Source organism: Nicotiana tabacum, chromosome 3 (assembly GCF_000715075.1).
Source record: "Nicotiana tabacum cultivar K326 chromosome 3, ASM71507v2, whole genome shotgun sequence".
NCBI lineage: Eukaryota > Viridiplantae > Streptophyta > Magnoliopsida > Solanales > Solanaceae > Nicotiana > Nicotiana tabacum.
Genome location: NC_134082.1, coordinates 89,989,646 through 89,996,319, shown reverse-complemented (window position 1 = coordinate 89,996,319; position 6,674 = coordinate 89,989,646).

The window sequence follows — 6,674 nt, the reverse complement described above, 5'->3', positions numbered from 1 at the left end:
ATACTGAAAGAGTTAGTTAAGGCCGGGATGAAGCATGCAACCGTTCAAACACATCGTAGAAACATTTAACTGTTAGGTGCATTGCATCCCAACGTGCGATTTCCTATATGTTAATTGTCTCAAAACTAAAAAAGTTGTTGGGTGTGCAAACTAGCCAGGTTTTGGTGGTTGATTTTGTTGGTATTCTAGCCTCCCCTCCTTCACAAGATCCAAAGGCATAGATAGCCCCTGCAAGCAATCTGCCAATCATCGGTCCTGAGGATAGCCCGACATCGGCTATTTTGCAGCTAGAATCAGCAGATGCTGAAGAGAATAAGATGTTGCGTCTCCGCATATTGGAAATGTGGGATGCCTGATCTAATGGTAGGGAACCGCCAAGTGCAATCCCTGGTCCCCTGAGTTGATCCCCAGGTCAGGCGAGGTTACCAACGCCCCTGTGCCCAACCTGCTCATCTCAGGCGGGCACCCTCCAATGCCATCCAATGTTCCTGGCATGCCTTCTATGGTTTTCTCCCAGGCTCCAGTTTCCTGGGAACCTCCAATGTTGTTCTCTGCAGCACCAGTCTACACCAGAGCACAACCAACTTTACCACGGCCGTATATTGAGCCTCCAATGTTCACCTTTCAGGGTTCACAGCTTCGACCAGAAATAACATATGTGACCCCGTACTCTTTCACTCAACCTCCACAATATGATCTCTCGGTGGATCAAGAAAAGGTGGTTAAAAATCCCGAGCAAGAGGAAATGGCTCGGAAGATGAAGAGCCTTGAACAAATCCTGAAAAAACATACGAGGTCTGAGTGGCCAAAAGAGTATCTCATACTCTGACCTCTGTATGTTCCCCCATGTCCACTTGCCAGCTGGCTTCAAGATGCCAAAATTTGAAAAGTACGACGGGCATGGAGATTCGGTCGCTCACCTGAAACGATACTGTAACTATTTGAGAGGCGCTGGTGGAAAAGAGGAGCTGCTAATGGCATATTTTGGGGAAAGCCTCACCGAAATCGCTTCTGAGTGGTATATGGATCAAGAAATTACTCATTGGTACATGTGGGATGATATGGCCCGAAATTTTGTCCGCCAGTTCTAGTATAATGTGGTCATCGCTCTCGACAGAAAATCTTTATCCAATTTGAAGAAGAAAACCGCGGAAAGCTTCCATGAATATGATGTCAAATGGTGTGAGCAAGATGCCAGGGTAAAGCCTCCAATGGACAAAATTTAAATGGTCACTGTCTTTCTACAGGACCAAGAGGCGGACTACTTCCAGAACATGATGTCCGCTATGGGAAAGCCATTTACTGAGGCCATCAAAATTGGGGAAATGGTTGAAAATGGTTTAAAAACAGGTAAAATCTTGAGTTATGCTGCTTTTAAGGCCACATCACAGTCTGCATAGAATGGTTCAGAAGTTTTGATGAACAGAAATAGGAGTGAAGAGGGAGCCATGTTGGTTTCAAGCTCTAGGGGGCCCTCGGGGTCATTCAGCCAATCATATGTGCCTCATATGGTCCCACCACACTATTATCCCCTTCAAAATGCTGCTTATGCCATGGCACCACCTCCTTATGCGGTGATGAACGCGCAACCTTACCCGCGACCACAACATTATACACAAAATCGAGCTCCATCTCCCAGAAATGCCTATCCTTACCAAGCTTCATATAGTCCTAAACAAAATGTTCCCTAGTACAATCTTCACTCAAGAGAGCCTTTCAGAAAGAATCAGTTCACCCCTATTGGTGAATCGTATTCAAGCTTGTTCCAAAAGCTAATCAGGCGAAATCTATTGCAGCCAGTGGCCTCGAACTGACCAAACCCCGAGTCCCCGTTGCACCAAGCTGATGCTAGATGTGAATACCACTCTGGAGCAGTGGGACACAGTACAAAGGACTGTTGGACCCTGAAAAGGGTAGTTGAAGACTTGATTGAAGCTGAAAGAATCGTTCTCCAGGACAAAGAGGCTCCTAATGTGATGAATAATCCTCTGCCTACTCTCACAAATGGGCCAGTAGTCGGAATGATTGGTGAAGATAAAGAATTTAATCCGGCGCTGAAGGCCATTCCAACCATTACCGAGACAGAAGAATAGCCAAAAAATGGTCGCTAAGCCTGAAAGTTCCCCATTAGATGAGAGTCTCGGTAGCCAGTCTTGCTATCTTTTCTGCGTCCGGATTATCTCAGGGTGTGATCCGGATGTTTTACTTTATTGTCTTACTTTCCGATGTAAACCCTTCTATCTTTAAAAATTTTTTAAAAAAAATAAAAAAAAATTCAAAAAATCAAAAATCAAATGAAATTAATATTTCATGTCCAGGAATGTCTTTTTTCTTAATCTTGTCATTTTTCTTATTCTCTTTTTAGTTCTGTTAAATGCAGATTTCAATAACATGACATGCTTACGGACTTCATGCCCAGATCCTAAAACGTTGTCAGACTTCGAAATAATGAATCAAGAATTAGATTGCAATGAAGATAAGTTTAAGGAAATAAAACAAAGAGTTGGAATAGCTAGAGAAAAATTGCCTCCAGATTGGAAAGATCCATACATGGTAACAAGGGTATTGCCAAAGAGAGTGTTGTACCTGGAAAATATCAAAGGAAATGTCTTGAAGCAACTGTCAATGCAAATGCAGCCAAAAGGTACTATGTTAGATCCTCTATATAATATAAATGTTCTCCGGTTGGGATGAAGAAGGCGTTTATTCTCGATAACCAAACACTATCAACCCTTTGCAAACCCTTTGAGCCGGTTACTTTTCTTTGATTACCCTCTTTGGAACCTGAAAGTGTTATTGAATTTTTTTTTGAAAAAATGAGATGAAAAGTGAAAAAAAAGAAAAGAAAAAGAAATACAAAAAAAGGAAGAGAAGACAAAGAAAATGAAAGAAGAAGAAGAAGAAAATATTAAAAAAAGAGAGAGGAAAAGGAAAGAAAAAGAAAAGAAAACAAAAAGTTTCCCTGAACTATGTTCAACTTGATTCCGAAAGGATATGTAGGCAGCCCCTCTCTGGGGTTCAGTCACACCAAAATAAAAATCTAAATTCCCCCCCCCCCAAAAAAAGTGAAACTAGGGCAGATGTTATAATGGTTCGCCGATGGTTTCGCCCGAAAGGTTCCAAAGTTAGTTAATCCAAATCCTTTTTACCCTAAACCCTGTTCAAGTCCTTCTGATCAATCGACAAAGAGGTTCAAAATGGGAGGATACATTTACTTGAATCCAATGCAATCAAAATGAGAGAAATAAAACGAGAGAGTCTTATTGGTGAAAACCCACACGGGCACCGTAAGGCGATGGTAAGAGGAGAAATTGAAAATGAGAGAGTCTTGTTAGTGAAAACTTGCAAAGAGCACTATAAGACGATGGTGAGAAGAGAAATTAGAGAGGTCAGGTTGTGAAAACTCGCAAAGGGCGCCCCTGATCAAAAAGAGGATCCTCACAGCCATCGACATCGATAGAGTCCTAGCAAGGTTTCTCGATTTTGAGGCAAAGGTTGTGACAAATTTCTGAGAGTCAGACGGTTTGCACGGATCAGGCATCTAGTCCAAAAGGCATGTCATATTAATTGAAGTCCGCATGCACTCCAGATAAGTCCTTCTTTCTTTTCTCCTAAAGGGACACATCTTGTTTAAACTCATTCTCTATTCCATTGTTTGTTTGCTTTGAATCCCTTTGGGTCTAACACTGTTCCGAAACTAAGACAAAGAAAGGATGGTAAGACTGGTTTACAGGGTTCTCGTTTGATACGAGCCAATATTCAAGAAGATATCCAGCCTCAACAGGTGCATCGAGTTGACTTCGAATGGCCATGATGGCTGATGCTTTGAAATCAAAAACTCCTGAAAAGAAAGGAAGTCAAAGTCAATGCCCACAAAGCCAAAATAAAGTTGAAAAAAGGTTAAGTCCCACATGGCTAAATGTCTCGGCAAAGATTTAAAAAGCCAAGGGATCCCAAATGCTCTGAAATTGAAGTTAAAAGAAAGAAGCCAAAAATGAAACACCTACGAAGGTAAAACGGGGTTGAAAAAGTTTAAGTCCCACGCGACTAGCTGTTGCACCAAAGTTTGAAGAGCAAAAGTTCCCCAATACTCTGAAGTTAAAAAAAAAGAAGAAAAGAAAGGATAAAAAAAGAAGAATAAAAGGAAGTCAAAAGGGAAAGGCCTACGAAGGCAAAATAAAGTCGAAAAGGTTGAGTTTCACCGACCAACCATCATGGCAAAGTCTAGAAAAACCAGAGGTTCTCCAGGGCCTGAAATGAAATCGGTCCTCAGGGAACAAGCAGTTGCAGTTGAGATCTTCATCAAAGAAACCGGGCCGAGATCAAGTGATTGAAACAATCAAGGCCATAAAACCAACCACCATTTCAAACTGACAAATTGTTTTTTGATTTGAAAACAGGAAAATAGTTGCAGTCCAAAACAACCTTCCAAGAAGCAGGTGCAATAAAAGTAAGGCACGCAGAAACCAAAAAGGTTCTGCAACAAAAGTTGACCCGAAAAGGGGAGTCCTTTTAAACTCTTCATTCATTTTCCTAAATAAAAAAAATATAATAAAAAAAAAGAAAAAGGAAGAAGAAAAAAAAAGAAGAAGAAAGAAAAGAAGAAGAAAAATTCAAAATCATGGTACCCTAGGGTCTCCAATCTCTACCTACGTTTTTCCAACATAAGGTCCCATCCCCTAGTCGCTGCCAGCATAACCTGGTAGTCTTTTCCAGTATAGGTCCCACTCCCTAGTTTATTCCCGACATAACCCGATGACCTTCCCGGTATAACCCGATGACCTTTTCCGGCATAACCCGATGATCTCCCCGACATAACCCCTGGATCTCCCCGGCATAAACCGAGGACCTTTTCCGGCATAACCCGATGACTTTTCCGGCATAACCCGTGCACCTCCCCTGCATAACCCGATGACTTTCCCGGCATAACACATGGATCTCCCCGGCATAACCCGAGTACCTTTCCGGCATAACTCGATGACTTTCTCGACATAACCCGTGGACCTCCCCGGCATAACCCGAGGGCCTTTTTCCGGCATAACCCGATGACTCTCCCGGCATAACCCGTGGACCTCCCCGGTATAACTCGAGGACCTTTTTCCAGCATAACCCGATGACTTTCCCAACATAACCCGTGGACTTCCCCGACATAACCCAAGGACCTTTCACGGCATAACCCGTGGACCTCCCCGGCATAACTCGAAGACCTTTTTCCAGCATAACCCGACGACTTTCCCGGCATAACCTATGGACCTCCCCGGCATAACCCGCCCGACATAACCCGATGACTCTCCCAGCATAACCTGTGGACCTCCCCGGCATAAATCGAAGACCTTTTTCCGGCATAACCCAATGACTTTCCCGGCATAACCCGTGGACCTCATCGGCATAACCCGAGGACCTTTTCCGGCATAACCCGATGACCTTCCCCGGCATAACCCGAGGACCTTTCCGGCATAACCCGGTCATTTTTCCAGCATAACCTGGTAATCTTCCCAACTTAGGGCCTCCGATCCCCAGTTGATTTAATTGTAGATATAGAGTCTCCACTCCCTAATCTCTTTTTCTCAGGGATATACAATCCCGATTTTATTGTTTTCAATAAAGAAGTAGTTTAGATTTTGTTGCAATAACTCACGAAATTTTCCTAGTGATAACTGGGGCAGAAAAATTTTGTTCGTTTGTTTGTTTTGGTGCATGAGCAGGTTTTTACCTTGAGGCACAAGTTTCGAGATGACCAAAAGACGAAGTGAACGAAAAGAAAAACAAGAAAAGAAGTGAACTCTAAGTGTAGAAGCAGAGAAAAGGTGCAGACTGCTCAAGATATGATTGAAGTCACAAGTTTTGCATGTCTCGCCTTGATACGAAAAGCTGAAGATGAATGAACCAGCACCTACAACTAACAAGCATCAAGATTCAGTTCAGAGTCCGCATGAAGAACCAACCAAGATTCAAGATCAAATTTCAAAAGACTCATAAATAGGAATCTTGTAACTCGTTGCTGCTAGGTTTAGTTAGTCTTTTTAATTTTGATTTTTGATGTAATAACAGGGCCGCAGACCGGAGCCTGGGACGGAACCTCGAACTCATCACTCATTTTTTAGAACTACACTGACTTGATTCCTTTAGAGCCAAGGATATGTAGGCAACCTCTAAAGCAAGGTTCGGTCAGACTTTTTCAAAAGATGCTTCCTATGGAGTTTCAAACGGGCAAAAATCGCTCGTAATTGCTCATTTCATCTTTGCTCGAAAACCATTCATGTTCCCGAGCAAAGAGGGGAAGCTGTGAGTACGTGATTTTTGCCCTATATGAAATACTCCTATAAAATTCAAAAAAAAAAAAGATTTTGCAATTATTTGCCATTTTGTAGGACTTTTGGTAGGATTTTATTAATTGTTTGCATTTTTGTGCATGTTTAATTTTTATTAAAATCATGAAAAATATCAAAAATACCATGCATTGAATTTAGATTTTGTTTATATATTATTAGGATTAATTAGTTAATTTTTTTTTTGAAAATAAAAATCACAAAAAATGGCTCATTTTTTTACATTTTAGATTAGAGATTTTTCTCTTTTAATTTAGGATCAAGCAATTGTTATAAATATTATAATTATATAATTATCTTAATTTTACAATTTAGACTAATTTAGGAATTTGATTTAGGTTTTCT